General features: G+C 40.8%; 1 protein-coding gene across 1 annotated transcript in view; it reads left to right on the top strand.

The window, feature by feature from the left end:
* ERBB4 (erb-b2 receptor tyrosine kinase 4) overlaps positions 1-19407 on the top strand; it is a 1211692-nt gene that overhangs the window by 335843 nt on the left and 856442 nt on the right. The gene's annotated exons all lie outside the window — the stretch shown is intronic.

The following is a 19407-nucleotide window of genomic DNA, read 5'->3' as shown; positions in this document are numbered from 1 at the left end:
AAAACCTCTTCGGATGCTTGGGAAGTCCAACCCTGAGAAAGGCTACCCTGGGTAAGGAGGACAAGCCAGAGAAAATACCGCAGTTCAAACTCCAAAATCATACGGCGGACAGCCCTTACATAGGAAGTTAAAGCTACAGTCGGCTGGACCATTGTAGTAATCGAGCTGGGTATCGGACGGGGAATAGACAGGATTCAATAGGGAGGCGGAGTGGAGGTACCCCCACTCCGGGTCCTTTTGTTTTTTTTGTTTTTTTTTTCTTTTCTCCCCTTTTCCCTGTGCTCTTCACTGGGGACCCCTCCCCTGTATTCTCTCTCCTTTTTGGTGCTCTCGGCCGTCTCCTCCGTTTTTCTTATCTCCTCTTTCCCCTCTGCGCCTCATTTTTCCCCTTGAAGGGAGAGGAGAGAATAGTAAGAGGGGAATAGATATTCCCACATAGAGGAGCTCAGGCTAGGCTAAGTAATAATATAGCGTAGACTGTAAAAAGTCCTTATTCAAACTGGGGAAGAGAATTAGACCCTCCAATAAAATGAATAGATCGACGAGAGGGGTCACCTTAAAACCCACTAAGAATAACTTGGGGAATAGCTCCATACAGCAATATATGACTCAAGAGGGGAGCCTTAAAAGTCCGGGGCTTGCAAAAAAGACTGAAAAGAAGAAGAATGAATTAAAAAAGGGAGCAAGCAGTGCGGAGAGCTCTAAGGGTGAAACTACAATAGAAAGCGAGCAAGATCATAATAACACGGAAGTGTTGGTCTCGGACTTACAGGACACACAGCCCCCCACAAAGGCAGAAATGAATGCTATGCTATTAAGGATGGAAAATGTCATAAAGACAGAGATCAATAAGGTGAGAGAGGACCTCGGAGGACTTAGAGAAAGGGTAGTAGAGACAGAAAAGAGATTAGAGGAACAAGATCAAGAAATAAACACCCTGAAGGGGCAGGTTAGGGCCCTGACCGAGAGCCAGAGAGTGGCGGCCTACAGGATAGAGGACCAGGAGAATCGCAACAGGCGACAGAATCTTAGAGTCAGAGCGATAGTAGAGGAAAAGGAGGAAGACCTCATGGAGATCATGAATACAATTTTTTGCCCTTTACTTGAGAGACCAGCAGAAATGAAGCCCCTCAAAATTGAAAGAGTGCATCGAGTGGGAAACCCCCAGATGATAGATAGATATGGGCCAAGAGATGTTGTTGTTCGGTTCAAGAATTTTGTTGATAAAGCAGAAATCTGGAGAAGACTTAGGGGGAAACCCCCCCTGAGATACAGAGAGACTGACTTACAAATATTCTCTGACCTATCTAAGGAAACGCTGGCAAGGAGAAGACAATTGAAACCACTCTTAGAGCTGATGCGGGCACAAAATATAAAGTACCAATGGGGCTTCCCGGCATGCCTAATAGGCATTAAGGGAGGAAAAACGGCTCGATTAAGATTCCCAGAAGAACTGAATGATTTCTGCTCTAAAATGCAGCTAGAACCCCCCGACTTGTCGACTTGGGTGGATTAGTGTGGCTATGAGTTGTCTGGATTTCCGGGAGCATGGACCGGGGGGGGGGGGGAGGGGGGGGAGGGGGGGAGTCTAGGGAGTGCACGAGCACCACCACTATTAGAGGAGTTGAGGGTGAAGGCGAGGAATTGCCCTTCCAAGGCTCATAGGCCAAGAATAGGCCAGGGGGGAGGAGGGAGGGAGGGGGGATGGGGAAGGAGGGAGGGAGGGGGGAGGGGGGAGGGAGGGGAGATATTACATATCTCCCCTCATATTACATATTACCTTGGAATCCAATATAAAGCTCTACTCAACAGAATATCCGATATGGTATTATGGGGATACAATCTCATCGCGATCTCGGGGGGTTGCTATTGGATTCGCTCGCAGAATCCGATTTACACTGGTGGATAGACAAACAGACCCGGAGGGGAGATTTCTGTTCCTGAAAATAAAACTTGGAGGAGAGATCTATACCCTAGCTAATGTGTACGCCCCCAATGTAAACTCGGTTAAATATATGAGTAAAATTATGAGAAAACTAAAAGAATTTGAAGAGGGACATGTAGTTTTGATGGGAGATTTCAATTTCTGTATGAGTCCAAGCCTCGATAGTACGTCCTGTGCACAGGGGACAAATAGTGAACAACTAAAAATACTGATAAAACAAATGACACAAAACCAAATGGTGGATGTATGGCGGATCCTCAATCCGAGGGCCCGTGACTACACGTTTTTCTCACCTGTGCATGGGACGTACTCGAGGATAGACTACGTCCTCGTCGACCACAGACTTCTGGAGAGTGTGATAGAAGCAAAGTGTGAGATCATGACGTTATCAGATCACGCTCCTATAACCTTAAAAATAAAAACTTCTATACAAAAAGACACACCACCAGAATGGAGATTGGATGAGAGTCTGTTGGGGGACGGGGAGGTAGTGGAGAGGATACAGAAAGAGTTGGAATGGTATTTTCTGGAGAACGATAAGGAGGGTATCTCCAGAGCATCTCTTTGGGAGGCCCATAAAGCGTATATAAGGGGAATCTTCATCGTAGAAGGGGCAAGGAAAAACAAAATAAGAACGAGTAAATTAAAAATATTAAGGGAGGAGATATATCGGCTAGAACAGGAGCATAAATCACAGGGGCAAAAAGGGGAAATATTTCATAAGTTGAGTATAAGTAGGGATGAATACAGAGCTCTGGCGGAACAAGAAACTAAGAAATATATAGACCGGACAGAGAGAGAAAGATATGTCTGGGGAAACAAACCTAGTAAAAATTTGGCTAGAATGGTAAGAAAAAAGAAAACTAGGAATTTTATAGAAAAAATCAGAGACAGGAATGGTGACTTAGTACATGCGACAAATAAAATAGCAGAAGTATTCCGGGGGTACTACGAAGAACTTTACGATATCCAACAAAAGATCAGGAGCCCACGCGAAAAAATGGATAAGAGTAGGGAAATACTACAGTTAGCCAATCTCCCAAAATTAGAAGAAAAGGAGGTAGAAGAGATGGAAGGTTCAATAACGGAACAGGAAATAAGGGAGGCCTTAAAAAATACTCCTAAGGGGAAAAGCCCCGGGCCAGATGGCTTTACATCTGCCTACCTACAAAAGTTCAGCACCATCTTAATCCCCAGACTTTGCCAATACTTTAATGGTCTTGGAACTGATTATGAAATGAGTAGAGAGGCTTTAACAGCAACGATTACAGTGATCAAAAAAGAGGGAAAGGACAATACGACTTGCTCGGGTTATCGACCGATTTCACTCTTGAATGCAGATACGAAACTGTATGCAAAAATTTTAGCGGAAAGAATGAAGGGAGCGATGACAGCCATCGTCCACCCAGACCAGGTAGGTTTTATACCTGGGAGGGAGGGAAAAGACAATGGTGTGAGGGCGCTTCTTCTCCTGGAGCAGATCAAAGAAAGTGGGACCCCCGGTCTATTCCTGTCGGTTGATGCTGAGAAAGCTTTCGACAGGGTAGACTGGGGATTCCTGATACAAACCCTAGAATTCATAGGATTAGGTCCAGGGATGATAAGGAGAATCAAAACTCTATATTTCCATCCGTGTGCAAGGATCAAAATTAACGGATCCTTATCCGCTCCCTTTGAGATGAAAAATGGGACTAGGCAGGGATGCCCCCTATCTCCCATCCTCTTTGTCTTATCATTGGAACCCCTCCTGGCGATGGTCCGACAAAACCCAGAAATCTATGGGATAGAAGTAGGTGAAGACGAGCATAAACTGTCAGCCTTCGCAGATGATGTATTATTCTACATAAGCAGCCCAAGAGTCACTCTCCCGAAGTTAATAGATATCTTAAAACAATATGGTGAGGTCTCAAACTTTAAAATGAATATAACAAAAACGGAGATTTTGAATATTAATATCCACAAGGACGAAGAACTATACTTGCGGAAGAAATACAACTTCTCCTGGCAAAGAGAGATAAAATATCTGGGGATTAAAATGGCAAATAGTTTGAAAAAAATATATAGAATAAACTTTATCCCCCTTCTCGATGAAATCAAAAGAGAAATTAAAACTATATATAATAGACCAATATCGTGGTTTGGGAGGATAAATGTGGTAAAAATGGTACTTATCCCCAAAATTCTGTATAAATTCCAAATGGTCCCAATTTATTTGCCTCCGTCATATATTAAAATAATGAATTCCCTCCTAATGAAGTACATATGGAACAATAAAAAACACAGAGTCTCTGCCCAAATACTAAAACGAACCAAGAAAAAAGGCGGTCTGGCTGTACCTGACATTAGATTATACTATAACGCTTCGGTCCTCACACGTGTCATAGAATGGGCTAAAGAGTCACAGGATAAAAGGTGGATAAGTATTGAATGCACGTTAGCGAGAGCACAGTTAGGGAGATTAATCTGGAATCCTCCACACCGTAGAACCCTATACACGTCAACACACGCAATCACACACAATGCTTTAAGGATATGGGATCGATTACACAAACAATTAAAAACTAAATTCAACTCACCCCTTATGGATTTGAAAGAAAACGAATATTTTGCACCTGGGACTAAAGAGATAGGGGGTAAGTGGATCAAAAACAGAACACAGTTAAAAGACATAACACTAGAGGGAAAAATTATGACCCTCCACGAAATCAGGATTGAAATGGAGGCACTCAGCGAGTGGAGATACCTTCAGTTGGTGTCATTCGTTAAGTGCCTCCCACACCCATTGAGGTCACGAGAGGAGTACACTATATTGGAACAGTTGTGTAGTACCGAAAGCTCAAAAGGAAATATCTCCAAAGTATATAAATATTTGCAGAAAATAGACGAGTCGGATACGCTAAACTACATACAGAAATGGGAGAGAGACCTGGGAGTCCCAAGGGGGAAGACGACCATAGGGCGAATCCTTAACCTGACTCATACTTCGGCGGTTGATGTAAAAACCGCCGAGATGAATTTCAAGTGCCTGACAGGATGGTACATCACCCCAGATAAAATGGCCAAATTTGGAGTAGGGGAGGCAGAGGAATGCTGGAGAGGTTGTGAGGCAAGAGGAACGATGGCCCACCTGTGGTGGGACTGCGTAAAAATCAAAGCATTCTGGGGAAAAGTTTTGGCTTTGATAAAAGAGATAACTAAAAAAGAACTGGAAAATAACCCTTGGATAGTCCTCTTTCATGGAGGAGAAACGCCAGTGAACGAATATAGGGGATCACTAATTCCGCATCTGTTGAACTCTGCAAAACGATTGATACCCCTAAAATGGAGAAACTCGGCAAGTCCGCAAATATGGGAGTGGATAGACTCTGTAGAGGGGACCTATAGGAGGGAGAAAGTAAAATACGGTGGCGAAAAGAACAAGGTAGGGAATAAGGACATCTGGGAAACATGGATTGATTTCAAAAAGTCCCGGAAATACGCAGAAAATATGAGAGAGGAATAAGAATGCAGCATTACAGTCAATAAAAATGCTAGGTGGAGTCGGAAGATGGTCTGGGAGGGGGGGGGAAGGGTAGTGGGGGGAGGGAGGGAGGGGAGGGAAGGGATTAGGAGGGGGGGTTGCGCCACGTCACCACGTAATGATAGCATGTTGGACCCCGTTTACATGAGGAAAGCTCTAGCCTGTCTAAATTGCTAAAGGGTTGAAAGAAGCTATGTTTGGATAAAAAAAAAAAAAAAAAAAAAAAAAAAAAAAAAAAAATTTTTGCAAATAGCAGAATAACAAATATAAAAAAAAAAAAAAAAAAAAAAAAATAAATAAATAAAAAAAATAAAAAAAAAATAAATAAACTACCACAAATGATGCTATACCTGAAATAGAGACGGAATTATGAATAAAATCATGAGCAGGTCTCTTGCTGTGGTTATGTCTGACGTGGAAAAAAAGAAAAAAAAAAAAAAAAAAAAAAAAAAAAAAAAAAAAAAAAAAAAAGAAATATGTGAGCTTCCATTACTGACCTACTTTTAATTAGCCCTGGTTTACATTGATGCAATTTGACATGTGATTTGACATGTCAAATTGCATGCCATATTTGCGGCAATTGCCAGCAATGGCAGCGTCTGAATCAGTTTGAACCCACATTTGCGGCACCGCACCGATTTTCAAAGTAATTCCTGTACTACTTTTGGCGATTTCGGGGTGCGATTTCGATTGACATCTGTGCATAAACCCACACAGATGTCTCTGAAATCGCTCCCGAAGTCGGGACTGAATTCACATAAATTAATTCCTGCAGTCAGTGTGAACCTAGGCTCAATGGTTCAGACTCTGCCATTCCTATCCTGCCCACGTATTAGTTGACATGGAACAACTATGAAGTCAGTAGAGTAAAAAAAAAAAAAAGGTCCATATGGAGTAGGAGGTTGAGGAATAGAAGAACAGTATCTAAAGTGTTTATCTCACACGTACAGATATGGCGGAAACACTGCAAACACTGGAGGAAACACTGCAAAAAAAAAAATTCCCTTAAATGGATGTTTTTTGAATAGCACAATAGAAGAAAAGTATCTTAAGGGTGTATCTCACAGTAACATATGCAGTGCTGGTGTAATTTGATTTCTGAAGCAGGACTGACTCCTATCTATTTCTCTCCCTAAAAGCAAAACCAGGCAGGAACCTTTCCCTAAAGTATCTAAAGCAGATATCTCACAGTAACATATGCAGTGCTGGTGTAATTTGATTTCTGAAGCAGGACTGACTCCTATCTATTTCTCTTCCTAAAAGCAAAACCAGGCAGGAACCTTTCCCTAAAGTTTCTAAAGCAGATATCTCACAGTAACATATGCAGTTCTGGTCTAATTTGATTTCTGAAGCAGGACTGACTCCTATCTATTTCTCTGCCTAAAAGCAAAACCAGGCAGGAACCTTTCCCTAAATTATCTAAAGCAGAGTGACTTGCACATATGTAGCTCCCTGAGTAATTTGATTTCTGAAGCAGGACAGTTTGACTCCTATCTAATTCTCTCCCTCAGAGCAGCAGCAGCGCCAGCCTTTCCCTACACTATCTAAAGCAGAGTGACGTGCTGTGCTGTGTGCCTCTAGCTTATATAGAGGCAGGTCACATGCTGCACTGGCCAATCACAGCCATGTCATTAGTAGGCATGGCTGTGATGGCTTCTAGGTCACACGACAAGTTAAACAAATGTTGATTGGCTGCCCTGCACCGCGCCATTACATTGCCGAACTCGAACTTACAGCAAATTTTTCGGGTTCGGGTCCGGATACCAAAAACCCAAAAGTCCGGCTACTTTACAGTTCGGGTTCGCTCAACCCTAGTCACCAGCCAAACCTCATGCTGTGCTTACCAGAAATTGTGTGACCCCCCCTTACTAAGAGTTCATTTATAACATTAAGGCCTATGTTTCAAATTACATTTCAAATTACTGGTTCTCCTCACCTGTCTCCAAGTAATAAGTCATCTTGAGGAACTGGGCAAATAAAGCCATCAACATAGTTACATAGTTAGTCAGGCTGAAAAAAAAGACACAAGTCCATCTAGTTCAACCAAAAATAAATAAATAAACACAATCCTTCACCCACAGTTGATCCAGTACCCTCAATGATCCAGGTGAATTGATTTCCAAATGAAATCAAACCGTATTAAGAGACATGCAATAAAAGATAATCCACATAGTGTAGTATTGTATAAAAGAGATCAATTTATTAAAAGAATAACACTCACATAAATAGAAGCATCACATGCATGTACAATGCCAAAGCTCGTATTTCCTCCAGGAAGTAAAATGGCCGACTATCATCCGCGCATGTGTGGTAGCGTGTGCGTGGTTCTGACCTATGCGTTTCATCATATATGACATCTTAAGGTGCCCCTAAAATGAAATTACGAATACATTATTTACCATAAAAAAGATAGTAAACATCACTCCTGTTGAATGCTGCTATAATTAGGACAAATCTTTGCCTGCCATCTCTTCAAGGTCCAAGATCTCTTGAAGTGTCAACCCAAGGGTTCCCCAAGACACTTAGTGGTTCATCCCACAAACCCCTGTGTCACTACTATGTCCTGTATATTTGAGAATACAAGTAAAACAACATTCCGTTTGAAGTTACAATGGCACTATGAGCATATGAAATATCATATTTGTGGTAAGAGACGCCCATATAATTGAAGATCATCTGCATGGATGTTTCATTCCACTGCCAATTATTAGTGAGAGTTTCAGCGTTCACACATTATCGTGCCAGATCATTTTTTGCTCAGATATTATACAGGCAGGGATAGAGTATAAAGTCTTTGAAAAAGCTGCACTGGTACATACTATATATACAGTAAACAGTTCCAAGGGTAGCCATGGCACTCTATGTTTGAAGTAAATGCCCAGGTGCTCACCGAAAAATAAATCCAAAGAAAAAAAAGGAAGATCAAAAACAGTATTGCCAATGCTTCAATAACGCTCAGTCCATCTTTTTCAAGTCTTGAGAAAGATGGACTGAGCTTCATTGAAATGTTGACAATAAAATCACTGCTGTTTTTGATCTTCCTCCTGTACAAGACCTGTGAGTGTCTCTAGACCAGTTGTAGATATATATATATATATATATATATATATATATATATATATATATATATATAGCTCTGAAACAACTGTTTCTATCGAACCCCTAATGATATTGGCCACTGGCTCTTGCCTGGACCAGCCATATCTGTCATATATACTCATTACTATCATCTGTAGGACATCTGGTTACCCTCTATTGAAAGGGAAAAAATACGGGCAGCCCACTTTGAAGGTTGTATGGGCAGTTTTACATCATTTGGGAAATACATCATTTGGGAAATACAAAAATGTCACAGAACATATGTGAAAATGAAGTCACAACAAAGTATGGCTGTGTAACCAGCTGTTTAATCTTAAGCGTTATGCTATAGAATTAAATCATTATTTGCTGATTGCCTTCATAGCATTCACAAACAACTTTAAATGTCACAGAAATGTCAAACATGGTGCTTTTTATTATATGCTGCTACCAAATATGTTGGTACATTCCATTATTTCTGTATGAAAAAAAAAATAGTCACTGCACATGTGTTTCTCAACTGTATGAAAGTATTTACTCCTTTATACTAGTCTAATAATAATGGGTACAATGCCCCCTCTTGTGCTGATTCTCCTACTTTGGCAAATGGATACTGTTATGTCTAGTACACATGATCGGTTTTCCCGGTGGGAAAACCGAGGGGAAAACCGAGAACCTGCTCGGTTGCTTTTCCCCGTGTACACAGGCCGGTTTTCCCGACAGGACAGCTTTGGTTCGGGAAAAACGGCCGTGTGTACGAGGCATTAGACATTTGGTTATTAGTACAATTCTTTAAGGGTAAAGGTCTGAGTTTAGGTGGATCTAGTTTAGGTTATAGGATTTAGGGGTTAAGTTTCATGTTAAAGCTGAATTCCAGGTTTATATATATATATATATATATATATATATATATATATATTTACATGTTTACATTGGTCCAGCTTGGATGTGTCATACCTGGAAGATATGTAGAACGTGGAAATAATTGTAGCAAGCACTTCTACTACAGTGATGACCACTAGCTTCCAGGTCCCAAGCCGAGCGGCTGCCCTGCTGCTTACTGAATACAGGAGATCCTTTGGCATGGGTGCCATTCAGAGAACAATTTGCATTCTCTAACTAGATCAGGTGGGGCAGCCTCTGTCTACCCCCTACTCCCAGCATTGCAGCCATTAAAATGACAAGTAAGGGGTTCACATCCCTCTATACATTCTCATAATTAGGTAATATTGAAGAATGTGACAAAGAACTCAGCTGCAAGAGTGTTGTACATTTTATAAAGCTCTTGGTATGCAGAGGACCATCCAAAGGACTAATCAACAGTGTCCAAAACTAGCTCTGCATGGTGTCATTGTGATGGGAAATAATTAGCTGATTGTTAAAATAATTAGTGTTTTTTTTTTGCAGCTTTGATTGCTCCCTCCTGAATAAGGTGTTCAAGTAAAATGTTAAATAATTAGGCAACAAATAAATGGGAAATTTCCCCTTGGAAACTTTATAAATTGACAAGGAGTAGGCTGTATACTAGGGGCCAGATTCACGATGGACTTACGACGGCGTAGCTCCACGTACGCCGTCTTAAGTCCAAATCCGAGCCGTCGTATCTATGCGCCTGATTCATAGAATCAGTTAAGCATAGATTTGGGCAAGATATGAGCGGCGTAAGTCTCCTACGCCGTCGTATCTTGGTGTGCATATTTACGCTGGCCGCTAGGTGGCGCTTCTGTTGATTTCCGCGTCGAATATGTAAATTAGGTAGATACGCCGATTCACGAACGTACTTGCACCCGCTACGCCGTTTACTAACGCTTACGTCCGGCGTAAAGTTACCCTTGCTATATGAGGCGCAGCCAATGCAAAGTGGACGTCGGCGCAAATGTATCTTCTTACGTCGTTTACGTAAGTCGTACGTGAATAGGGCTGTGCGTAGGTTACGTTCACGTCACAGGCATTGAGCCGGCGTAACTTAGGGAAAAAAATTGACGTGATACTGAGCATGCTGGCGCATGCGCCGTTCTTTAAGCGCGTCATTTACGTGGGGTCACAATTGATTTACATACAACACACCCACCTCTTCCACATTTGAATTAGGCAGGCTTACGCCGGCCAATTTACGCTACGCCGTCGCAACTTACGGAGCAAGTGCTTTGTGAATACTGCACTTGCCCGTCTAAGTTGCGGAGGCGTAGCGTAAATAGGATACTCTACGCCGGAAGAAAGATACGCGCTCCTACGTGAATCTAGCCCTAGATGTACAGATTTTCTTGTTCCCCTTAAACCATAATAGGTAAAATTAAAACAAAAACTGTAAAAAAAAATGAACCTGACTTAAAGGTATGGAAGGTGACATTAGTACTGAAATACAGGCATCTTGGAGTACTTACCTGATTTTTTTTATCAAAAATATGTAGATGAATACGTATCGGCCTAAACTGAGGAAAAAAAAAATAATTATATATGTTTGGGGGATATTTATTATAGCAAAAAGTAAAAAATATTGTTTTTTTTTCAAAATTGTCACTCTATTTTTGTTTGTAGCGCAAAAAATAAAAACCGCAGAGGTGATCAAATACTACCAAAAGAAAACTCTATTTGTGGGAAAAAAAAGGACGCCAATTTTGTTTGGGAGACACGTCGCACGACCACGCAATTGTGAACTAAAACGACGCCGTGCCGAATCGCAAAAAGGGGCCAGGTCCTTTACCTGCATAATGGTCCGGGTCTTAAATGGTTAAAGTATTAGCTTGAGTTTGGCTTCAATTTGTTAGTGTGTTTAAATCTGCTGGTACATCGAATACCCCCACCCTCCCCAAAATGACAACGCTGCTGTTCAAGGGTGCCCCTGTACTCATTCATCCAGAGTGGGGGCACTCTAATACAGGAGGTATGCTACTGGCCAGATCAACAGGTGAAAACAGAGGGGGAAAAAAGCCTACAGAAATAAAACTAGTGCAACCACCACATCTAATGATTGGTAGGCTACAATATAATACATCTTTTGTTCGGGGTTTAATACCGCTTTAATTTTTAAGATGTTTAGCCAACCAGCAACCAATCAAAATATTAAGAAGTTTGTTCACCTTTAATTTGAATGTAAAAAATAAAATGTCTATTTGTAAAAAATTGTGGGCCAGATTCACAGAAAAAATACCCAGAGTATCTACTGATACTCCGGCGTATTTTCAAATTTTAGGCGTCGTATCTTAATTTGTGATTCACAAACAAGATACGACGGCATTTGGCCAAGATCTGACAGGCTTACGGCTTCGTACGCATTCGGATCTTAGGCTGCAATACTTCGGCCGCCGCTATGGGTGGAGTTTGCGTCGTTTTCCAGCGTCGGGTATGAAAATTAGCTTTTACGGCGATCCATGAAGCTACTCGCGTGCGTTACGTCGTTTTTTCCCGTCGCAAAGTTAAGCAATCTTTTTCATGGCTTAACTTTACACAAGCCATGTTAAAGTATGGCCGTCGTTCCTGCGTCAAATTAATTTTTTTTTTGTTTCGGCGTAAGTACGTTACGCACGTCGCCATTCACAAACACGTCGGGGCGCCGTAATTTCACGCAAAGCACGTCGGGAAATTTACTAACGGAGCATGCGCAGAACGTTCGGCGCGGGAGCGCGCCTAATTTAAATGGTACACGCCCCATTTGAATTAGGCGGGCTTGCGCCGGACGTCTTTACGTTATTCTGCCGCAAGTTTATACTCAAGTGCTTTGTGAATCAAGCACTTACGAGAAAAACTTGCAGCGGTGTAACGTAAAGATGATACGTTACGCTGCCGCATTTGTACCTGAATCTGGCCCAGTGTTTCAAATAGCATGTCTATATACTTAGGCCCCGTACACACGAGAGGATCCATCCGCTGAAAAATCTCAGCGGATCGGTTTCAGCGGATAGATCCCCTGGTGTGTACGTTCCAGCGGATATTTATCCGCGGATATTTCCGATTTCCAGCAGATAAAAATTTGTAGACATGCTAACAAATCTATCCGCTGGAATCGGCTCCAGCGGATCGATCCGGTGGTCTGTACAGACTCACCGGATCGATCCGTCCGAACCCGTCCCTCGCATGCGTCGTAATGATTCGACGCATGCGTGGATTTCCTTATATGACAGCGTCGCGCACGTTGCCGCGTCATCATCGCGGCGACGGCGCGACACGTCACCGCGGTTGAATTCCGCGCAGATTTGGATCCGATGGTGAGTACATGCCAACGGATCCAAATCCGCCAGAGGATTTATCCGCGGATACGGTCCGGCGGACCGTATCCGCGGATCAATCCTATCGTCTGTACCAGGCCTTACGGTAATTTTAACAGTAAGTAGATATATTGAATGTGTGATATACTGTATGTTAAAGAAATCATTAGGTTCTGACTGATTACTAAGTTATTGTGTTACAGTTTTAGTCCAGGTTTGCGCCAACGATGGTTTTGGCATCCTTAATGATATGTATGCAATAAATTCCAACCTAAGTAATTTAATAGAAAATGAAGGGAGTGTCTTCCTTTGTGCTGTTGGCAGGCACAGGATTCCCCCGAGAAACGTGAAGCTTTTCTCTCTTTCTGACAGTATTTGAAACTCTCTCAGAGTCTCCTCCAAATGACAAACACTTTATAAAGCAAAGATTCCCTTCTCACTCCTCTTAGCCCCTCCATTAATAATTGATGTCTTATCTACAAATGGCAATTTGTGTTGAATATGCATGTGGGCAATTAACGTTTGTATAATTAAAACCCAGCTCTGGGGCTTTACAAACTTTTTCCATATTTCTGACAGTTTCAGCAGCCCTCCTAATTCCAATACTCGAGTGTGAAAAACATCCCAAATGGAATATATTGTGTTTAACAACTGAGGGATTTAAATTGCATGTGCCTTATCAAATGTTTTGCTAATACTATAATGTCATTTTCCTAATAGGCATTCAATAATGCGATATGTCTTTCAAATGAATTCTACGGGATTTGTGTCATTTTGAAACTCTGAGCTTTCTTCTGATTAAAAGAATCAGCCCACCCAAAACTGATACTTCAAGGGGTGCGCTTTGTAGTTACTAAATACACCATTTTTGTTTTTAAAGCTTAACTCTGAGCTTAATGAATAAATAAAATGTGTATTTAATAAAATGCAAATCAATGTATTTTAAATGCAGCTATTGTAAATACCTTATTTGGACTTAAAAATAGTTTCACCCCCCCCCAAAAAAAATAAAATAAAAGTCAGCAACAACAAATACTATAACTGCAGATTTTTACTATTACGGTACTCACCTCTCGAGGCATCTAGCGGTTTCCTCACCAGAGCAGATTCTTGAATCGGCTCTTGGTTGCTGCTGCTGCCATTTTGGCTAAGGGAAATCAGCTGCGCTTTCTCAGTGGGATGGCTATAGTGCGAAAGAAGGAGGAGCCAAACATGCGGCTCACTTCGCCCGCGGTGAAGTAAGCAAGATGTGAGATTGCGTACCTGTCAAAACCAGATACCAGCTCCCCCCAAAAGGTGCCAAATGTGACAGCGGAGGGAGAGGCAGACCAGCAGAGCTTCCCCTTTTTGGGTGGAGCTCCGCTTTAATTTATCCAACTGTACAGTACCACTCAGACTGGTAAATGGAGAGGAAGCACCAGCAAGCAATCAGGTGTGATGCATGCAGATGTTCTGACAAGGAACATGCTGAAAGGAGTAAAGAGCAGAAAGCTGACTTCATCAGTTTGTTGCTGCACCTTTACTATACAATCACAGGCTTGGGCAAGGAGGGGGCAAAGCTGTGGGCTGTGCATGGACAGAAATTCAAATCCCTTGGCAAATAAGGCAGCTCAGCTATTTGTATATATGTTGTAAAATATGTATTTAGTTGCTTTAAAGTAAACATCTTTCAGACCTGGGCAATTCATTCTGGTCATATAGTGCCAAACACATAAGAAGAGGATGCCTGTGATGAAAACCACATGTAAAAATGATCAGTAGATTCAAAAATTCTATATTTTTTGTAAAAAGATCTTGGCTTTGCCCATCCCCTATCCTTCTCTTAAGTCTCCATAGTGATCATTAAAGGAGAATTATGGCCAAATCTCCTTTGGCTATACTTCTCCTCTAGGTCACAGGAATGCACTTAGTCCTGCTCTCCTGTGACCCAGATTCAGCCAACAGTGGGCTAAAGTCCGCTGTTGGCTGATGTCACCGAGATCCTGACAGTAGTGTTGGGATCCACCTAGATGCCTGCCTGGCATCTGGCTAAGCCTCTCAGCACACCACTGAGAACCTAAATCAGCCACTCTCGCCCCCTCCACAGCCCTGCACTCTAGTGATTGCTGAAGGGGCAGATCAAAGAATGGTGACTAAAAGTGGACCTCAGAACTGAACAATCAGTGGTCTTCGATTGCTCAGTTCTTGGTTTAGAGCCAGCAGGGGAACAGATGCAGCCATCTAAGTGGGTATGTATATTTGTTTTTTTTTAAATGCCACACTTCTCTTTTAAGCAGCTAGAGCATGAATTAGCCAACTAACACAACCCCCACCAATGTCTGAAAAAGGCCAGTTTTGGTGGCCTTTTTTTTTTTTTTTTTTTATAAAATTTTTATAAGGTTATGCAATTACCTTTTTTCAACTTTTCTGCTCTTTGTATCCTCATTTTCATGATTATACTTGTTTTATATAAATACTGTGTGTATATATATATATATATATATATATATATATATATATATATATATATATATATATATATATATATATATATATATATATATTCTTTCTAAATACCATACTTGTTATGTTTGTTTACTACCTGTGGCATTTTTCCCCTAATTACACATAGCTGTCTATTCTATTTCATTCTGATCCATATACTGGCTGTATGGGAGCAATGTGCTTAATCGGAAGAATTTATCTATTCACACCTTTCTGTTCCCTTCACTTATTCTTTTCTGAAGTTAAAATTACTTTGGTGTTTTATTCATACTGTTGATTCTTCCATTCAAAATTATAATCCCAGCAATTCATTCATATCTGTCATCTTTTCATTCACTTGCTTTATTCCAATCACCTAGCCTTCCAACTTTGTTGCAGTGATTTATCAATCTGTTCTTTAATATCATATCATAAAGATGTACCAGTAACCTGATTATATTATAGAGCTTCAGTCATAGTAATTCTTGATAATATTCATCAGTTCACAGCTTTCACACCCTGCCATGTATAGCCTTCACTTAAATAATGCCAGTAATCCTTTCATTCTCTCAGATCTTTCTGGCGATCCATCAGTGAACACCATTGTATTAATCCACCTATACGTACATTGATTTTGTCCCAATGATTCATCCAGTTAATTAATATCAATCTATTGATCTATCCTTTTTTTTTTCCTATAGCATCAAAGTCCTTTCTTTTCCAATCACCTTAAACACATCTAAATACAATTTTTTGTTTGAGAGAATGAGCACAGTATAAGTGTCCATGTACCCTAGAACACAAAACGAAAGCCTTATTGTATTTGACAATATGAAAGATGAGTAATACAGTTACTAAATGTGGTAAACATGCCTAAAAATGATAAACATGGCTAATATAAAGATAGCTGCTTGTGAAGTGTAGTTTTTTTTTGATTGTTAGAGTCCAAATATTTCACAATAACAGGGCATGAAAAAGGTGCATTGGTTATTGGAGGAACAACTTAGGCCCTGTACACACGGGCAAGAATCTTGTCAGGAAAAAAATACTTTGTTTTCCCTGATGAGATTCTTGGCAAGAAACTCTTGCCTCCCGAGTGTACAGACTCTCGTTTCAAAAGAACTGCGGTTCTCTTGAAAGGAAAGAACGCGGTGACATCATCGCGTACGACGAGCATTCGCTCGTCACATTCGATGCTGTCGCCGCCATCTTGCTTCACCCTACCTATGCCGTGGAAGCTACCGCACATGCGGCAAAGTCATTTCCAGCATGCACGGGTTTTCACGGCGACAGGTAAGTATACACACTCTCGGTTTCTCGTCGAGAAACAGGCCGACAAGAATCTCAACAAGAAAAAAGAGAGCAGGTTCTCTTTTTTTCTCGTCGAGATTCTGGCCAGATTTCCTGATGAGAAACCTGAAAGCCTTGTACACATGAATGGTAATCTCAGCAAGAAGCAGTTTTCTTGCTGGTTTTTGCTGAGAAAACCGGTCGTGTGTACGAGGCTTCAATGTGCTCTTTCCACCTTGAATCTGTCTGTGGTCAAGGTCCAGCAATAATGATATGGTTAGCAAGTGTTTCGAGTGCCTCTTGCTGGTATTGTTTTGGCAGGCCTATACATCATCCAGTTTATCCAGAAGATACAGTACCCAGAAGTTGTTGTTTTCTGGGTTCTCAAATGAATGTAATGCCTATTTCACAGCACTGTCTTCTATAGATATCTCAATACAAAAAAACTAAAACTATTACAGTATAAACTAACTATACCACAATCATCAATAGTTTAGTTTATCACAAATTCTGTTTCTACAATATAAGGTGCTCAATTGTGAAATAAGGTGCTCCCGGTCTTAAATAACTTCTCAGTGCTTCATAGTGCTTCCACATACTCACTGCATAATATTGACTTTATGCTTTTCAGCACAAAAGTCAAAGCACACTTGTGGATAAAACCCTCCAAGATGTTTAGCAGCAAAGATCAGCGGCTCCTCCTCTTTTGTTGTCTCCTCTTATGTTCTCCTCTCCCAGTGGTCCTTGTACTCCTATTTTGGACTTATGTGCTTCAGTTGTTAAACAAGGGAACAAAGAGGGGGAACCGCATAGTGTAATACAGATTTATTAAAAATATATATTAAAAACACACCGCTGTGTTTTAAGTAGTACATCTCTAATGTTTGAGCTTTCGTAAGCTTGTCTTCCAGCAGGGACATACTATTTATGGCTTTTGTGATTCTTTGGGTATTTTCTAGGAGGTCATGTCTGGGGGATTTAATGCCCTTAAAAACTGCTGAATGCACAGCTTCTTGGATGGTAGGTTACATTATCCTTGCTGCCAGTGTTACTATTTTAGTTGGGTCACACACTGGTTCTTCCTTGGAGAATGAGTCGTCCAATATAACTGGAAGAGCAGTGGCGCTGACATAGCATCTCTGCCTGTCTTCACATACTTTTTAGGTTGGCAAATTCACAAAACACAGTAGAATTTTGTCTGAATAAAACTTTATTGTTAAAAACTTTGCAACTTTTTAAAAGTTTCAGATTGGATGGGGGAAGGATTAGAACATCAATTGCGTTTTACAATTATCTGGGGCTCCAGTTTCAGCAGACAGGTAGTGAGGAAACGACCCTAACAGCAACACAGAGAGAAATATTTATTTTTTAGTAGGGGAGACTAAGTTCCTGTTCTGGTTTTTATTGCTAACGTGTGCCTGTTACAGATTTGTTCTCACTTCCTCTCTGGTTCCATTATCACAGTAAAAGTCAGCATCAGAAATCTCTCTAACTCACCCCAGGATAGCAGCAAAAAGCCAGCATGGGTTCAAATTATTTACCACTCTAACCAAAAAAAAAGGTTTGACTGAACCTATAGTTTAAGGAAATGGCTGATCAAAATGCAAAGCCATGGATGATTTTTTTTTTTTTTTTTATGACTATAATGGCAAAGTATATTTATATTAAGAGGGTTTACAGTATTCCGATTGTTTTGCTTGGGGTTTAATGCTGTCTTGCTTGAATGGTATATGCAGGGAAGTTTTTTTTTTTACCAAAGAAGGTCTGCATTTTCTAATGGACAGTTGAGGTTTTCTCCCTGCACTCATCCTTATGTCAGTCCCACTAATGAGAGCATACCTCCAGCTGGCATGATGGGATGATTAGCTCCTAGCAGAGATGGCAGCGCTGATTGCTCACATTGGACAGGTGTTGTTTAATCAGTATATCCAGCACCCTAGCCAAATGTTCCCTCCTTGGCATATCTCAGCTCCCTGCCGACACAGGGCAGCGGATCCCCACTCATCTCTCTGATGATACATATTAAAGCAGAGAGGGAATTGGTGGGCTCTGAGCTTTTAGATGTTTTATAAAATTTTAAGAAATGGTTAACCACTTTGCTGCCACATGAGTCTGAATGCTATTTTAGTGTTCCTTTGTTTCTAGAGTATGTACAATTGTATCAATGCCAAATTTGTTTAAAGACATTTCATTTTAAAATAACAATTCAATCCGAATGTTTTGCATTATCGTTATCTGAATTGCTAATATAATATGATCTAAGTTGCAGGGTAATATGATAATAACTTAGCATAGAAAGCTTGATGGGTTGACTTACGTAATGGTGTTCTTTTTTATTTATCAAACTGACTTCCAGTTTAAGATATTTTGACTAGAGGTTCTGGCTTCATCTCCCAAAGGCAACTATTTATAAATGCAAAAGGATATTATGATGTTGTGTATGAGAGAGTTTTATTGAGTATACTAAGATATAAAATTCTGTGTGTATCCATGTGTTTTGGGCATGTGCCAATGGCATCAGTTTGAAAACATTTTTGAGATGCTTTGGGGATCATTCAAAATTCACTAAAAGATGCAATTGGCCTGCAGTTGACCCTCTTCTGACCTGCAATGGACCTGATTCAAGTGGATTTTACATTCCCATAGACTTATATGGGAATGCAAAACCTGTCTGAAGCAAACAAAAGCCCATTGACACAGACCCTTACAATGATCTCAATGGTGGCCTGGCATTTGTAACTGGTTAACCTGCTGATGACACATCCAAGAGATATGAGAGGCTGATATATTAAACTACTAGTGTCTAGGGCCGAAACAACTAATCGATTAATCGACAACTAATCGATTATGAAATTAATCGATTACAATTTTCAAAATCGATTAATCGGCCAGTAACATAATGGTGT

Source organism: Rana temporaria, chromosome 6, assembly GCF_905171775.1.
Source record: "Rana temporaria chromosome 6, aRanTem1.1, whole genome shotgun sequence".
NCBI classification, from domain to species: Eukaryota; Metazoa; Chordata; class Amphibia; order Anura; family Ranidae; genus Rana; species Rana temporaria.
The sequence above is the reverse complement of the archived record's forward strand: the minus strand, read 5'-3'. Positions and strand labels throughout refer to the sequence as shown.